The following is a 19476-nucleotide window of genomic DNA, read 5'->3' as shown; positions in this document are numbered from 1 at the left end:
TATAATTGATTATAAATTTTTGTTATGGATATAACCGATTTTATAACCAGTTATGTAAATATATAATTATGTTTTAAAAGCACTTTTGGTTCCTGTAAGTTAGTGAATTTTTTATTTTCGTTCTTGTAAGTTTTTTTTTTGTGTGGTTTGAGTCTCTATATCTTACTTTTTGTTTGAGGTTTAGTCCCTAAAGCCAAAATTCGTATGAAAATCTACAGATATTCTGCGGATTTTTTTGCGGATTTTGATTTTAGGGACTAAATCGAATGCGAAAGTGAAATATAGGAACTCAGATAAAAAAAACTTACAGGAACGAAAATCAAAAAGTCGTTTACAAGGACCAAAAGTACATTTAAGCCAAATTATTTATATGAATCAGTTATGATATTCAATTATAGTAAACAATTATAGATTGGATATGGATTGATTATGTAAATAATCTGACCATGAGCATCTATAATAGTATTTGGTACAAAATTTAAGCAATTTTTCTACTTCAAATTTTTCCTTTGGGAGGGGAACTAAAATTACCTCAACAAATTTTGCTCCCTTCTCTTTATTTTGAAAAAATATATATAATTCAAATTATTGAAAATTAAAATAATTTCTCTTTTTTTTTTTCATTTTTCTTTATCCAAACACATCTTACACTGTTTGGAATGAGTCACTCAAAGTACGGATTGAGACATGAAAGAAAGTAAAATTTAAAGTTTTTTCCTCGCCGTTTCTATTCTATTAAATAAGAAAAAGAACGAAAGATTGCTAATTCAAAGACACTTCCACGTGTTTTCTGTAGGGAGAGGTCTTACTCCCTCTCTCTAAAACTTAGCGCACATCTCTTCCTCATTTAACTTAGGGTTAACAACGACGTTTTTCTCCACTGTTGAGAAACTTTAGACAGAAAACAGTTTCAAAATGTAAGAATGTTTATAAACACCATAATGAGAGTTTGGAGGCTCAAGAACCCGATAGAGACACAAGAGCTCCACAAGAACCTATTTCTCTTAAAGTTCTCAACGAAACGAGATATGGAATAGGTGTTGCGTAATGGATCGTGGAGTTTTGATAAGAATATATTGATTCTAGATCGTGTTTCAGGATAAGAACAACCATAATAAATGGACATTCATTTTGGGAGCTTCAGGGTGAGGGTTTAAGATCCCCCATTAATTATGAGATCTAAAGCAATGGCTAAAAGGAATGGTGAAATCCTTAGATCTTTTGAATAAATGGACGTTAAGGAAGCTCATCGAAATGGCAAATTTTTGAGGATAAAAGTCAAGATGGATCAAAAGAAACCCCTGAAATGGGAAACTATAGGGTGATTCACAGAGAAAAGCCAGAAGATTTTCTTCAAGTATGAACGACTTCTTACTTTCTACTTTGTTTATGGGAGGTTAGGGCATTAACTCAAGGATAACGAGGCATTTAGAGATCTCAATGAAAAAGGGTGTGAAGACCTAAACGAACAAGATCTGCCTATGGACTTTGGCTGGGGGCTTCTCCTCTTCCAAAGGGGAAGGTATTAACACCCCTTATGTCTGTGGTACTCTACATGATCTTTTCTTGTTGTTCTAATCAGTGAGTGTGTATGTCTATAACTTACTTGCTAAGGGGGGATGCAAGAATGATTTAACTAGGGGAAAAAGAAAAGGTTTTTTTTATTATTATTGAGTTCTCGGCAAGACATCACATCTTGTGCCTACATACCCCTTTTGTGCAATAGGGAAGTCAGAGCATTTATAGTTCTGCTTAGAAGATTTTGTTTGTTGGTGTTTTTAATGGATGATGTTAAGTTCACATTCTAACAGTTAACGTTTACCGCTCGACTGTTGGAGACTTACGTGTTGTCGTATTATGTAGAATGGAGTTAACATATTCTTTTTGAAAATGTTTTAAAGAGAAAGCCTAAAAGGTAAAAATGATTTAGATTTGTTTTATGTTTTTGTTAGGAGAATTGTTTCAAGTGGCTCCCTTAAGCAAGAGATACTTGAACATTTCCTCCTTTAGTTTTGAAAATGTTTGAGATATGATTAAGTGTTTTAAGGATTTGATTAAGAAAATGTTTTTGTTTTAAATGTCATGCAAAGTGAACCTAAGGTTAAGATGGAAGAGAATCTAACCTAATGTTGTCATGCCATGGACTTAGAGTTTGGATTGAATGAGGGAAACCCTAGTAAGTTGTCATAGTTAGATTGAATCCTAATGTCTACATAGTTCAAATCTTAACCAACGGTTTAAGATGAACCAAGTGCTTAAGGAAACATGTGAGTCATACAAGTATGAATAATCAAGCAAGTGAATAAACAACAAAATAAGGGGGAGGATTTGGCTAAGTCAAGCTCAAATAAAGGAAGTGATCATGTGTTAATCACAAGAGCATTAAGTGCTCACAACCAAACAAAACATTAAGAATATGCCACAATCTTAATTAAGAGAAGTTAAGATCAAACACTCATGTAAACCAGAAAAACTTGGATTAACTATCATGGTAAGATAAAGTTGAAAACCTTAAGGTGACTATCACTCATGCAAGTCAAGAATAAACAAATAATACAAGTACAAATTTTATCAAGTAAGAGTTGTGACAAAAGATAGGAGATGAAAATATAGTTTGATGAAAGACAAACTCAATAAACATGTTATGGTTCGTGATCAAAAGAATTTTATGAAGGAAATACATTCCAAGAAGCAAACTAACTTATGATACATGGCCAACTCAAATATCAAAAGAATCAAGCATGGCAAGCACTAAGATTAGAATCAAAAGAAGTCATGGTTTTAAAAGTTAGGAGCATATATCAACATGTAATTAAAAATGATTCAATCTTAAGGCAAGCATATAACAAACACTATTCATGGATCAAGCAAGAATAAATATTACTCAAGGTTATGCATCAATACAAAGTAAAGGGTCATGGAGCAAAATTAGGGTTTTATATACAAGTATAAAGATCATGCATCAAAATCAAGCTAAAACCCTAAAATGAAAGTTAAATTTATCATGTTATAAACATCACAAGAAGTATGTCATCAATACATGGCATGTAATGATCATTAAATTTGAATTTAGTCAAGAAATCCACAAAGAACTCAAAGAAAAATCTTAAGAGATCACCTAAAAATACTTGATTTTCAACCACCTAAGAATAATCAAAATATTTTTTTTGGTATTTTTTCATATATTCACAAAATAGAGGGGATAAATGGCAAGTGTGCAAAAAATTAGCTCAAAAGGAATTAATTTGCACGTAGAACAAGTGCTAAAAGAAGGGAGGGGCTGCCAAGGTTTGAACTCATGCCCTTGGGGTTGCAGGCCCAAAACACTAACCAACTAAACCACATTGAAAGTTGCAAGTTTTTAGAAAGTGAGAAAATGAGAAAACGAAGCTATGGTGTGAAGTAGTGAGATTGAGAACTTTCAATCCGTTTGATTCCAGAGGCAAAGGCCTCTAATTATAGGCAATATTTCTGGTCTGTGGGAGAAAGAATTGGTTCATAAGGGATTCTCAATCAAGAGTTGGTTTGGTTAGCTTATGAGTAAAGTTACTTGGAAAATCATGGCCCAAAGATGAACAAAGCATGCTTGTAGGGTGGTTTGCAGGTTGTAGGTGATTGCTTCTTGGTGTTGATATGTTTTGTGATGAGAAGAAAATAAGTATGGCCTCAAAATGCTTAAACTTTGTGATTCAAGCTACTTTTAAAAAAATGGAAGTGTATACTTTAGTTCCATAAATGGTATGAATCTTGAACAAAGGCTTGATCACTTGAGTAATACACTTTAGATTTGTGTAATTCTTTGATTATTAGTTTCCAAAAGCAATATAAAGTTTATTTAAATATTTATTCTAATTATTAGATTAAAAAAAATGATTTTGATCCAACATAAAATATGAAAAAAATAGCAACAAAAAAAAATCTATTTCATTTATTTGTGTCCAGAAGTCATTATACTTGATACTAAATACTATCATTATTTTAATGTATATTCAAACATTTTTTTAACCGTTGAGGATTTGTTTTTTTTTTAAATGTGATTTCAAAATTTACATTAATGTAATTTAATTTTTATGTCATTATCAATACTATAATACTATAAGTCCTTTTTATGGAAAGGAAAAGAAAGAGATAAATAATCCAACAAAAAATCAAACTCAAATTTCAAAATCTTATTTTCATCCCTCTTTTACATTTTTTAAAATATTTTATATACAAAAATTTACTATTTATCCATATATTTTTATATGCACATAAACAGAAATAATTCTATTATACAGATTTTTTTTATTGATATAAATATTTTAATATATGAAAAATAGTATTAAAACAATGTATTAATGATCTAAAAAAATTTTATTAAATATTTTTCATAAATAAAACAATGTATTTATGATCTAAATTTTTTTAATCAAAAATAGTATATGGAAACAAATTTATTATTGATATAATATTTTTTATACAAAAATTTATTTGATCCATATATTTTTCTTATTGAAACAAAAATTTATTATTAATATAAATATTTTTATATACAAAATATGATATTTATAATTAAAAAATGGTATAAAAAAAATCTATTATAAATTTAAACACTTTTATATACCATTTTTTTTATTATTAATCTAATTTTTTTTCTACCAGAATCGTGCACATGCACATATTTATTACTAGTTTCCTATACCTAAGTAACCATGTTTTGGACTTCTATCTTATAAGCTCAATTGGGCCGTCGGTTCACTCAGTTCAGTTCAAAACACGATTTTGCCAAAAATGATGTAATGGTGAGAATGCACTAAAACTGTTTGATAAATTGCCTATGAAGAATGATGTTCTTGGACTGTGCTTATAGGGAGTGGAAATAGCATGTTTCTTCTAAAGAGAATGAGTTATTGGTTTTGTTGCTTATAGGGAGTGGAAATAGCACGTTCTTCTAAAAAGAATTTTGTAATATTCATTACTTGTAGAAACATGATCCTTGAGATATATTTTTCTATTATTAATATATTAAATTTTAATAGTACATTACTTGAAACTTCTCATTAATTTTAGATGCTACTTTTAAATTAATGTGAATTTTCAAGTATTATAATGGACGGAACAGACGACATTGTTTTAACCGCTATAATTTCATAGATTTTAATTGTTTGTTGTGTTGTTTGTTGTGTTGTTGTGTTATTAGGTAAAAATTTATTTCTAGGCCTAATGTTTGTTGTGTTGTTTGTTATGCTGTTGTAATCCATCTAATTAATGAAAAAAGTTCATTTCATTGAAAAAGTAAATCACAAATATCATTGCAACTAAAAACTATGTTGTGGAGCTAGATCCACGATTGGGACATTTGTTCCTATTATGTCCTACCTCACGACATATACTACACTTCCTATGCATTTTTTCCGTGGTATCCATCTCGGTTCTAATACGCCTGCTGTTTGGTCGACCGCTTTTATTCCGACGCATTAAATCGTTATGCCAAACTGTTTCCTCCTCGTACACAGGCCAATATGCCTCCATTACTACCACCGGAAAGTAATTGTCGTATACGTTGAGCAACGTTGATACCTTGTAAATTTCTGATACCAAAGATAATGCATCAAAATGAGTATGTGAACATGCTGCAATGACATGGGAGCAAGGCATGCGATATGCTTGAAATTGGCCACAGTCGCACCAACGATCTGGGATTGAGACGCGATACTGTTGTCGTGGTAGCCCCTAGTTGTGGTCAATTGTTTCTTTTACACTGAAGGTGTGGCCGTGACGGTCGAACTCTGTCACTCGATGAGTGTTACCCTTGGCAGATTTTTGTTGTATATATTTCATGCAGACATCGCTGTATACCTGTTGTGTTTGCAACACTGAATTCCACCGCTTACCTCTTGTGGCGAACAAAGTTGCCATCCGAAAATACGTAACACTAACCAAAGCAGTTACAGGTAGGTTTCGTATGCCTTTGAAAACCTCGTTCATTGATTCCACAAGATTTGTAGTTATGTGGCCCCACCTAGCCCCATCGTCGTATGACCTAGTCCATCTCGCTCCGTCAATGCTGTCAATCCATCTCCCTGCATCTGGATTTGTCAACGCTATTTCTCGGCGGTAGTATTGAAATCCAGGTTGGTTTAAGGCATACCCCGCGTTCACCAAGTGGTTCTTCAAAAATTTATCTTTGATCTTTCTCATAAAATTTTGTGCTATATGCCTAATACAGTAGACATGCTTAGACGGGGGGGTGTGCCAACCATTTGCCGGATTGTTGTATGCGCTGTCAATAGAAGCGTGCCTGTCCGAAATGAAACAAAGATTAGGTTGTGGAGCAACTCTAGCTCGGAGATTCTTCAGAAAGAAACTCCAAGCAGCAGCTGTTTCTCCTTCTACCAGAGCAAAGGCTATTGGAAAAATGTCGTTGTTTCCATCCTGCGCGACCGTCATCAGCAATGTTCCCTTGTATTTCCCATACAACCAGGTTCCATCAATTTGAATAATCGGCTTGCAAAAACCAAAACCGATGATGCATGGTCGAAACGCCCAGGTCTATGGAAGATTCCATTACCTTCGATAGGGGTTCCGTCTTGGGATTGTGCCGGCAGTGTCTCCAATATAGTAACTGTCCCAGGTGAATACAATTGCAGTGCAGCCAGGTAGCGAGGAAGTTGTTGGTATGATTCCTCCCAGTTGCCGTAGACTTTTTCAAATGTGCAAAAAAGGATAGTTGTACATTTAATGGATGTGCATTCTTGCTACAAACATGAGGACGGTGGAGAATGCCGATATTAGCCCCTGAAAATCCGCACATTTACGTCTTCCCTTACGCGTCAAGGTAACTTAATGATCTTATTTTAATTAGTGCATTTTTTTCTATTATGAATTGTAACTATATTGATTTTTTATTTTTGAATGTGTTTAAGTTTAATGCAACCGGGTTGGATTACACCAATACGCCTGTGAACAAAATTATTTTTTACCGCTAACTATTGGATCGACTTCGACCCCAAGATGTAATACCACTAAAAATTTCCATCTTCTAAATATATTTGTAAAATTAACTATCTTCTATAATACAAACATCTAATATTTTTTGTTGCAGTTTATTTAGAGGCCTTACTTGGGTTTGGACCACGTACCCGACCCTAAAGAGGCGGCTGTTTGGACGGCAAAATCACCCATCATACGGTTCACCACTGTGGAGATGCACCAAAGTGACTGTGTGAAGCTCCAATTCGGCATGCATCAAGGTATCCCTGACTCCCCTGAGCCTGACTCTTTGGGATGTTGGCATCTGGCAAAGGTTAGCGAACAGTGGTACGTAGAAAAGTGGAAGACGTTTGCTAAAGAGCAGCGTAAAATATGGGCTCGTCGTTCCACCACTGTTCTACAATTTCCTGTGGTGCCAGAAGAAATGAAACCAACGACTGAATATGTCAACTGGTACAGATCGGTCAAAAGTCCCGAAATGATTGTGTCTGCCCCTTTCTATTTGGCAGACCCGCGAGCACAACAACCATATTTTAAGGAACAACAACAACCACATATTTTCCAACAACAAAATTTTCAGCAAGAACAACCACCACCATATTTCCAACATCATCAACCACCACCAAATTACTAACAACAAAATTACCCACCACAACAACAACAAAATTACCACCAACAACCAATAAACCAACGAACACCTATTTACCAACAACAACAACAATCCCAACAATGCCACCACCAACAACCATCCCAAACTCAACCACAAAATCAACCCCACCACCTACACTTCCAAGAACTCCATGTGGGGAGCTCTTCCAGATCACACTTCTAAGAACTCCATGTGGGGAGCTCTTCCAGATCACCACCACTAACCCCCGACATAGGCATACAAGAAGAATACCCGCCATACAACACATTTGACCAACCAACATCACAATACACCAACCAACCATTGAACTTCAATGCACCACCACAATCAATCTATTTTAACCAAACCGAATCCACCAACTTCCAAAATCTAAACTTCCAAGCCGCACACACTAGGAGAAATTTCAACCAACCTAGACAAAGGACACCCACCTTTCCTATAGCGGGAATTCTAGAGGTCAATGACGGCTCACAGATTTTATAGACCCGGAATGCATTGAGAGGACGTCAACTCAAACACAAATAGAGGGGGGCGTCGCAGGAATAGAGGAGCACTACCAACTCGTGACCCTTCTACACAACCTATTAGACAACCTGAATACGGATCGTACCATGATCCACGTGGCACTCAATAGAAATTTTATTATTATCATTAATGTATTTTGTATTGCTTTTAATTTTAATATACCTTTTTAATTATGATTAATGGCTAATGTATTTGGTAATTTTTATTTTATTTTTAATTTGTTGAAATTATTTTTCCAAACTAAAAAATAAAAAAATAAAAACAAGTAAAAAAATAACATAAAAAAATTGAAAAAAAATACAGGGGAGTGTTGTCGCCAAATGGTGGCGACAACAACTAAAATTGTGAAAGTCTTCGCCAGGCCAACTGACGACTACATTGTGGGCTTAATGTTGTCGCCTCCCCCTGGCAACGTGTTATTTTAAAAAATTAAAAACATTTTGGTAATTTTTTTGAAAAACTTGTTATTTTTGAATTTTTTTTTAAAAATATGAATATTAAAAAAAAAATTCCCAAGTTTAGTTCTGAATTAATAATTTAAATATCTAACTTTTATTAAAATACGCCTATTTTTAATTTTATGTTTTTTAATGGCAATTTTAAATTTAAGATTAAACTATCAAATTAAATATTAAATATTAAATAACCAAATTTAAAATAAATTAAGTTAATTAAATAATAAAAAATAAATTTAAAATTAATTAAATTAACGATAAATATAAATGCTAATATATTTTAATGTTATATTATAACAATACATTTTATTAAAAAATTGATTGAAACATACATCCTAAACTTTTATAAAAAAAAAAAGATTAAAATTAGTATTAAAAAATTAAAAATATAAAAAATAATGAAAGTAACAAGATCAAAAATAAAATTATTGGTAAATAATGCATTATAAATTTATGAACTTAACTGGCGTTTGGATATATAAGTAAATTGATTCTATAAATATCCTATTGATTGTTAATTGATTAAAATAACTGATAAAAACAGAAACTAATTAAAATGAAATGAACTAATTATATTTCTTCAATAATATTCTATTTAGATTATAAATTTGGAACTAAAAGTAGTAGTGAAACTTTTACGTGAATTTAAATTTAAAAGAAAATTTTAAATGAGTTCAAAAGAAAAGTTACAATATAAAAGAGTTTAACTGAATTAAAAATAAAATTTAATATATTTAATAGGACAAAAACATAGTTCATCTTAAATATAAATTAAATTATCAATCACTAATAGAACATTTGATTTCATATTAATTAATTTCATTTTTAATCATTTTTCATTCATTATTAAAATAATTAATTATTTATAAAATTGATTCACTTAATGTGGCCATTAATTGGCAGCACAAATGAGTGTTTGTTATAAGGCTGCCGAGGATCCAAGTTGTTTTAGCTTCTATCAAATTAAATAATAAATATTTTATTTGAACTTCGCACAGTTTTTAAGAAAATAATTAGATTATTGTTTTAATAAAAAAGTTAATATCAATTGACCGGAGGGAGTAGTCTTCTAAAAATTCATATATATTATCTCTAAGAAAAAATAGACCTCTAATAAATTCATATTCATGATAATTTCATAAACCTAATGTCTATAGTTATAAATACAATTTAAGTATCTCATGCTTTTACAAAATAAATAGACTTCTAAGAAAATTCATATTTTTGAAAATTGTATACATCTAACGTGTAAGGCTACATACAACTACAATCCAAATATCTCAAAACACGAGCGAGAGCAAACAACATATTATGGTTTTCCAGCAATCTCTCACCAATTAATCTATGCAAATTACTAAATTTAATCTACAACACATGATTTATTAAAGTTTAAAATGAATGATGGAAAATAACTAAAGTTATACTAAAATAAACTTAAATCGTTAAAAAAAGAGAAATTCGGTAGCTCAAAAGTGCTTGAAAGATAATCATCGAGAACTCAAATAATGATATTATCACTCTCATCACAGCCACGAAAATTTATCTCTTTATTTAAAAATGAAAAAAAAACATATAAGCTAGGAGGATTGCAAAAAAAAGACTGAAATATAGATAGCAGAAAAAATAAATAAAGGCAATGGCATTCAGAATGAGTAGGAGGATATTTTAATCCTGTGTTTAATCATATGGAAAGGTTCACTTGTATCATCATCATGCCATGCCTAAAACCAAAGCATCTAAAATAAAATTATATTAAATAATTTAAAACAGTGTAAGATGAGTGAAATTCTCTCAGACAAATGCCTCGATATGTCGTCAGGATTTTGAATGGATCGGACTCGTCATCAATTGTTAATCATCACAGAGAAAATCACAACTAACATCAAACTAAATAAAAAAACCAAACACTTAGAACAAAACAAGTTATGCCTCATAAACACAAAACAAAAGTACAGAAGTAAAACCTAGGGTTTTGGAAAGAAACGCAGTAGCTATGATACTTGTAGATCTGAAGATATGTTTGATTTTATAGAGAACGGTTCCGTTATGAGTGTTTTAGGGTTTGTGGGAACATTTGGGTTTCAATGGGCCTTAACCCGCAATTAATGGCCCATACTTTGCAAATAAAAGGAGTAGGAGAGAATGTTTTGGGAAGTTGCTACTACTATCTCACTAGTTTGTTTTCACACCCCCACCCCTCTTATGAAATTAGCGTCTTTAACCTATTAATAAACTTTATAATAGGGAAATATTTATTTTTCACTGCTATTTCTTGTATCTCAAATTTAGTTTATTATTATATTAAAATTATTTTGAGATGTATTATCTATCAAATAATATGCAATTGATAATCTTTCAAACAAAATTATATTTATATATAGTACTACATTATAAATAATAATAAATAGGTGGAAAAAAATCATTTTACTATTATTGTTCGACAACAAAACTCATAAGTGTTTAAAGAATGGTTGTTGTCCTTTGCAAAAAGCCTCCACAACGCTCTTCCACGAGAAAATATCTTACATGAGGTTATATCAAGAAGAACTCATGTTGTCGCTCCATAGCCAGCCGAGATGAGGAAGGACGAAACTCCAAAATATTAACTCATGTGATTGTATAACTATTATTCTTATGTACATGGATATTCTGTGACTATAAATGAAATATGTCATTTTCTAAAATATTCGTTTCATTGTGGTTGTGCTTAGCCACAAGGAACCCGAGGTACGACTGACGTGATTGAAGTTCGATACACTTAAAGTCACAAGTGTTATCGAAGACGCTTTGCAGGTTTGACTACAATAATCAGTTCGTCACATTACAAATCATGAACGGGAAAAATCAGGGGTGTTGTTGGAGACGTTTTGCACGTCTGATAATAACAATCAAATCCCCACCTAGAGTCAGGGGTGCTGTCGGAGATGTTCTGGACGTCCATCTACAACAATAAAATCTCCACCTGAAGTCAGGGGTGCTTCCAGAGATGCTTTGTACGTTCGACTATAACAATCAAATTCCCACATAAAGTCAAGGAGCTGGTGGAGACGCCTCTATCGTGGTGATAATCAACCATAGTATCAATATGTTTAATGTGGTAATTCGGATCTCCAATCCCATTGTAACTATCTAACTTTGGGAGTTTCTCGGAGACTTTGGGATCTGGATGTTAGGGATACTCCTAGAGAGTTAGTTCCTCCTTTGATCTAGTGCTTGACTTTTGTTGTCGATTTTGTCTTCCTCTAGATAATGACACATTGGCTATTGGTGATGGCGATGTGCTCCTAGGGTAGTATGGCTACCTCTTCGTCCCCTCGTGCCAAAAACAATCTGGTGACCTAAGACTGGCCCGACTTGTAGAGGTAACATCCATGAGGATCAATTGTGGCGTGGTTCTGAGCTTGCCGTGCGATGTTGCTTCTTACACTGTATGGTCTTTGGAGGGACCATATTTTAGATTTTCTTTAATTTTGGGGAGTTTTCGGACAATAACCGTCAATTCTACTATTGTACCAAGTTGTTGAAGTTAATGAAAAATTCATATGCTCCTCGCAAGCCTAGGTTGGCTTGGAGCTACTAGAGGCTTTGGTGCATCTCTTGTTCAGGGATCAGAAGTTGCTGTAAAAGTTGTTTGGAGGTTTGATCTTGCATCAACTGTTAGGACGATTTAAAATTTTGAAGGATTGGTCGATAGTCAGAGAAAGCAAATTTTGAGGTGGTTGAATGGAAGGAGAAGTCAATAGAACTGGATTGGTTTCCGCCGTTGGAATAGGTGGAACCTCTCTCCCTAGATCGTGAGCATTAACTATTGCAGCAACAACAACGTTGTGTTGGGCGACTAGTCTAGTGAACTTTGATGTTAATTGCCATGATTCGCGTAAGATCGATCGAACGCGGGAGTAAAAATAAGATCGTTTGGAGCACATGAGCAGTGAAGAGATGATGGTTTTTATGGGAATTCGAGATAATCAACAGATTCTCACATACGACGTCATTGTCTTGAGGTGGAACGAGAAATACATAATGCTGAGGAAACGAAATCTTTTGATGCATTGACGAGAGCTTCTGATACGACGAGGTGGAAAGAATTTGCAAGGTCAACACTCCAATGTCCAAGTTAGTGAATTCTAAGAGGTATAGTTTGAGAGTGAATATATGAAATGACGCGCCCTTGAGTTTATATATGGTAGACTGTTAAAACTACTTTCGTGTATCCCGGCGTGAGATGCGAAATGTCGCCCGATCAAATATGACGCTAAACAATACACTAGTAGTTAAGATAAATATCTGATCATTAGTGAGGTCTCACCTATTTCTTTATCTATAGAATAGATACAACGAAATACTTCTCCCAATTGGACTCTGCTCTTTAGATTTGTGGGCGAGCGAAATAATTACTTTATTAAATTAGCCATTGATGAGTACTCTTATCATTTATTAACTTGACAAGAAAAAATGAATTCATCTTTATTAATAAGTTCTAACATAGAAAATAATACAGGTTATAAATGTTGGTCATTATAACACGATAACCAATCCTACATTGCATTATTATTGTTATTATTATTATTATTAATATCAAATCATCCTTAGCACTTTGTTATTATATTTGTTGCGGATCAGCATCGATAGGAAACAACTTCAAGAACTTTGTGCATCCTCATTTCCTGAAGAAAAAAAGAAAGTAAACCATTGCAATTTATGTTTATGTTTATAATAGAAACAAAACCAAAAAAGAAAAAGAAAAAATTAAAGAAGTTGATATACTACCATTAGAAGAAGATGATGATTGGTTACTGGTTGTGTTTGTGCGTTGCTGGGAGGGTATAACTACGCCAGGCCATGAGCGGCACATGCAATGCATTCCCTCATCAATACTCCCATAAAGTGTGGTCAAGTGTTTACCACACCCTCCCCATGTGTATTTTCCACATGTTGCACATTCCAGACGGTAGCACATGTTTTGTGCAACCCCTCAATGTTGTTTAAGGATTTAGTTTGATTGATGGTGAATCACTTGTTGGAGTATATGATCTAATTATTATGGTTTTTATAGTAAAGGGATGTATATTATATTCCCATGGTTTCTAGCACTTTGATATCATCGACACTTTTTTATATTTTGTTTCGTATGCCTCCCACTAGCTTTGAAAATCTGTTGCTAAAGATAATAACGCCTTGCATAGTTTTTAGATTATTCCATTTTAAAATTTGGACCTTTCGAATCTTGAAGTGTTCATAGACCATGCGGATATCTGCAAAAATCTAACAACCAATCATTTAAAATTAAACTCATACTCTAAAAAAAAAACCTTTTATATATATATATATATATATATATATATATATATATATATATATATATATATATATATATATATATATATATATATATATATATATATACTATCCAACTTTTTGTGATGGGCAACTTCTTTACCCATCACAAAAAGTTGGATAGTGTACATTCCACCAATCATGATGCCATCTAATCTTAACACATTTAACTATTTATTAAATATTATAATTATTTGTTGATTTCAAAGCATTTTACATAGAAGGTAATCTTATCCAACTTTTTGAGTTGGATAGATAAGAATTCACATATATATATATATATATATATATATATATATATATATATATATATATATATATATATATGGACGGACCCACGTTATGTATCATGTGGGCTGATGCCCCCACTACATCATATACATGTATTATTAATTACATAAAGATTCATATGACTAGTTAATGGATAACTATATATTTACTTGAACGAAAGGAAGCTTTGAAAAACATAAACACATAATCTCATTGGCTCTTACATCATTTTTATTTTATTCTAATTGATTTAATTTCTCTTTATATTGATAATAATGTAATACTATTATATTATTATATGGTGCAAATTAAATTTAAAATCATTAAAAATTTATATACTTTTAATAAAGTTTGTAGCAATAGAAAAATATATTATATATTATTTTAAAATTATATATAATAGCATTAATAAGAATTGTAATTGTGATAATTATCTCTACCATAAATATTATGAAGAAATAAAATGTAAAATTATATAAGAGGATAATAATATTCAGTTATTTATAAAAATATTTTTATTGATATTACAGAATAATAAAATTTAGGAAAATAAATATTTATTTATATAAATATAATGTGGAGTTGGATGATTCTAAAAATAACTCTTCAAACTTATGTATATGAATTTAATTGAAATGCATCAACGGTGTAAAGAAATTTTATACTTTCAATTAATCATAATCCTTGATTAGTTTGAAATGTTTGATTTTTTATTATAAATTCTTTTAAAATAATACAATTGAAGGATTATGAGGCATAGATATTGCCCCCACTTTATAAAGTTTTTGGGTCCGTCCCTATATATATATATATATATATATATATATATATATATATATATATATATATATATATATATATATATATATATATATATATATATATATATATATATATATATATATATATATATATATATATATATATATATACCATAAACATTGGTGAATATCTGATTGTTAAGTAAGACGCTACAACGGTTTATAAAAGTTCTGGTCGATATTTTAGATTTTAACATCACAAAAAACGGATAAGCTAAATAATAAGTTATGAGAACCAAAGAAAATACACTCTCAAGTTAAATCTCTCTTTTATTATTATTATTTTTGTCCCATTTATTAGGTAACTAGTAACAAACCCGTGCGTTCGCACGGGTTTTGGTACGGGACGCCCATTTATTTCAAATGTATATTTTTTAATACAAAAATATGTATATTAAAAGTAATTAACATTTTGATCATTAACTTCATGTTCTCGTTAATATTCAATATTTTGATTAGTAACTTCATGTTCATGTTAATATTAAATATTATGATCAGTAACTTCATGTTCCCGTTAATATTCAATATTTTGATCAGTAACTTCATCTTCCTGTTAATATTCCATATTTTGATCAGTAACTTCAGGTTCCCATTAACATTAAATATTGTGATGAGTAACTTCATGTTCCCGTTAATATTCAATGTTGTGATCAGTAAATTCATGCATGTTCCCGTAAATATTCAATATTTTAATCAGTAACTTCAGGTTCCCGTAAATATTCAATATTTTAATCAATAACTTCAAGTTCCCGTTAATATTCAATATTTTAATCACTAACTTCATGTTCTCGTTAATATATAATATTTTAATCAGTAACTTCATGTTCCTATTAATATTAAATATTGTGATTAATAACTTCAGGTTCCCGTTAATATTTAATATTTTAATTAGTAACTTCTGGTTCCCGTTAATATTCAATATTGTGATCAATAAATTCACGTTCTCGTTAATAATCAATATTTTAATCTGTAACTTCATGTTCCCGTAAATATTAAATATTGTAATCAGTAACTTCATGTACCCGGTAATATTCAATATTTTGATCAGTAACTGCATGTTCATGTTAATATTATATAGTATGATGAGTAACTTCAGGTTCCCGTTAATATTCAATATTGTGATCAATAACTTTATATTTCCGTTAATATTCAATATTTTAATCAATAACTTCAGGTTCTCGTTAATATTGAATATTTTAATCAGTAACTTCAGGTTCCCGTTAATTTATTAAAATTTTATTGCATTTATTTTCCCTTTGCCAAACAATAATGATCATCCATAAAACTACTAAAAAATGATTACATTCTAATTATTATCAGAAATAAACATTTATGACTTGTATTGGATAAAAATTAATAGTCATAAAATTGTTTAATTAAATCAGAAATGTTTACTTAAATTAGAATGTTGGCTAAATCTATTCTCCTAAAAATTATTACACTTAAAATTATTTACTACCAAAACTATTAAAATAAATATTATGACAGTGAATAATAAAAAATTGAATGGCAAATGAAATTGATCAAATTAATTGATATTTATTAGTTACCATAAAAAAGAATGAAAAGTTATATAAGAGTAAAAAAAAAGTAATGGTAAAATTTGATATTATGATTGATTATTAAAATAAAATGTCTAATTATTACCCATATAATTAAATATTATCATCCATTAAAAATAGTAGAATAAAAAATAATAAAAAGATTTGAACAAAATTAATTAAAACATTCGAAGTTGATATCATATAATCAATCCACTAATTTAAAAATATTCTAATTTTATTAATAAATAAAAGTTAAACAAAAACTAAATAACATACTAATGAAAATTATAAATTTATTAATATAAGTTGTACAAATCATGGAATTTTTTAGTTGCCCTTCACACTTTCAGTTGATCTAAAAAACAATGGTTTTGAGTTGCTCTTTACACTTTCTAGGTAGCTTCAATCAGCAAGTACCTATAACCAAATTCATTGTAACAATTACAAAATTAAATGATTGGAATTTTTTGGTCAGTAAGGCCAACTTATCTTCATTCAACCAACATTCTAAAGTCGTAGACACAAACATTGCCTATTAGTCAAGATCTGAAAAATCATAAAAAAAATATTAATGAAATAGAATAAAAGGTTTAAAGATTTCATTTTCACATAACTGCTAAAACATAAAAAATCGTAAAAAACTCAATCTTTTTCATACAATCAGATGGATAACCGTAAAATCACATAATATTTATAAAAAAAATCCAAAGAAACTAAAATAAAAATCAGACTCGCAACAAAAATAAAATTCACCTTAAGATCTATATGTCTATGTTTCATTTTACCTTAAGATTGATAAATGTGAAGGTAAAAAATTGGTAGATCTCTTAAAAAAATGGTAGATTTGAAGGTGAAAAAACTTAGTCTCTTGTGAAAGATCTGCAAAAATTGTCAGAATAAAAATTATATAAAAATATATAAAAGAGAAGACGAAGGAAGATTGAGTTTAATGGAGGAAAAAACAAAAGACGTTTGTGTCAAGGTAAAAAAACTTAGTCTCTTGTGAAGGATTTAAAAAAATCAAGTAAAAAATTGTTAGAACAAAAATTATATAAAAATGGATAAAAGAAAATATAGAGGAAGTTTGAGTTTAATGGAGGAAAAAATGGAAAAAAGACTTTGTGTAGGAGGAATAAGTGCTTGCAAACACAAACCAAATGATATTTTTCTGAACAATTCAAAATATATGAATTGAGAAGACATTTATCGTAGATTTGATATCAAAAAGATACTTATCGTAGATTTGAACAAGTGCTTCCATAACCAACTGAGTACTTCAAACTCACAATAGATCTTTATCGTAGATTTGATATCAAAAAGATACTTAAAAAGAACGGTATATGAGCTAAATTAGTTATGGAACTTTTTCCAAAAGAAAAATTTGAGACCGATATTCATGATGCCATTGGCGTTAAACCATAACTTATCTGTGAAAATCAACATAACTTGGTTGAATTAAGACTTTGTTTTGAGAAAAGCCCCGAACATAAATATATGGATTGTTCTTCTTTTGTAACCGTTCCAGACGTTGGTATAATATTTCAATATTCATATCCCTATACCTGGAGTGTTATGACACATGATGATCCTATGGACCATAAACATCCAATTATTTAAAATCTTATTTAAACAAATCAAACTCAAACGTAAACTTGCAAAAAAAAAAAACTTCATATATATACACCATAAACATTGGTGAATATCTAATTGTTATGTATAGAAGACGCCACAATGCTTTATAAAAGTTCTGGTCGATATGTTAGATTTTACCAACATAAAAAGCTGATAAGCTAAAAAATAAGTTCTGAGAATGAAAGAAAATACACTCTCAATTTTAACTCAAACTAAATCTCTCTTTTTCATAATTTTTGCCCCATTTATTTGGTAATAGTCATATGATTTTGTTACCAGAATTACAATCGATAGATAAAAAAATAAGAAAACTAATTTCGGCACAAAGATGGAAGGTTGAACCACACTCTGACGTGTATCCCGCCTTACCATTCTTGAAGGACAATGCATAATCCGCCATGAGACAACTCGCATCTTATTGGATAAATATTACAAAATAATTTGAATCCGCATGACTGATACTTATATGTCAATACTTTGTGTATCAAAATAATAATAATTAAAAATGTAATTACCAAAATTAAAAGAGAATCATATCATCTAAATATTTAAATAAATTTTTCTATGGGAAATAATACAATCTTATACATAATTTTACTTGGAAATGAGAAATATTGGCAAAATAACAAGTGCAGAGAAAAGGAAATTAGCAATAGAAAATGGAAAATAACAAAAAGAATATGAACATAAACCATGTGGTTAGTGAAATAAGACAAGAAAAGAAAAGGAAAAAACATGTGAGACGATGAAGATAAAAAAGTATAGAGACAAGATTTGCAATAAATATAATGAAAATTGAAACATATATAATAAACAGTTATTAACATGATAATACTGAAAAAAGAGTTCATGACAGTGTGAATAATAAATATTGATAATGATTAAAAATGTTATATTATTATTAATATCTTCTTTCCTACATGCTGTCATTTTTATTTGAAAAAGTAAAAAACAAAAATAGAGTATATTTGGTAATTTATATTAGGGTTAATAGTAATAAACCCCTATAATGTTAGCGAATTTTGCTTTCCCCCCTCCCTACCTTTTGGCAACGGTTTTTTCAAAAAAACTGTTGCCAAAATCTGCCTTTGGCAACGGTAAGGGGTAAACTGAAACACGCTCATATTACATGGGGGTAAACTACTATTAACTCTTTATATTATTAATTGCCTGCTACAAGCAAACTAACCATTATAGAAAGAGAAGCAAAACTTTTTATGAGTCAATTAATGAAATATTTAAATATAAAAATTGAAAGAATATTGTGAAGT

General features: G+C 30.4%; 1 long non-coding RNA gene and 2 other non-coding genes across 3 annotated transcripts; all 3 read right to left on the bottom strand.

Moving 5' to 3' along the window:
- Positions 1–10244: 10244 nt before the first annotated feature.
- Positions 10245–10320, bottom strand: LOC131654438 (small nucleolar RNA Z105). Its single transcript, XR_009299476.1, has one exon. It is a non-coding gene; the product is annotated as a small nucleolar RNA Z105 (small nucleolar RNA).
- Positions 10321–10387: 67 nt separating this feature from the next.
- On the bottom strand, positions 10388–10468 carry LOC131654519 (small nucleolar RNA SNOR75). The gene has a single exon (XR_009299542.1). It is a non-coding gene; the product is annotated as a small nucleolar RNA SNOR75 (small nucleolar RNA).
- A 2575-nt stretch (positions 10469–13043) lies between these two features.
- On the bottom strand, positions 13044–13828 carry LOC131646835 (uncharacterized). Its single transcript, XR_009297642.1, has 2 exons — positions 13372–13828; positions 13044–13268 (listed from the first exon to the last, which is right to left on the bottom strand). It is a non-coding gene; the product is annotated as an uncharacterized LOC131646835 (long non-coding RNA).
- Positions 13829–19476: the final 5648 nt, after the last annotated feature.

The sequence above is a fragment of the Vicia villosa genome, linkage group LG2, assembly GCF_029867415.1.
Source record: "Vicia villosa cultivar HV-30 ecotype Madison, WI linkage group LG2, Vvil1.0, whole genome shotgun sequence".
NCBI classification, from domain to species: Eukaryota; Viridiplantae; Streptophyta; class Magnoliopsida; order Fabales; family Fabaceae; genus Vicia; species Vicia villosa.
This window is presented reverse-complemented; position numbering and strand designations above follow the sequence as displayed.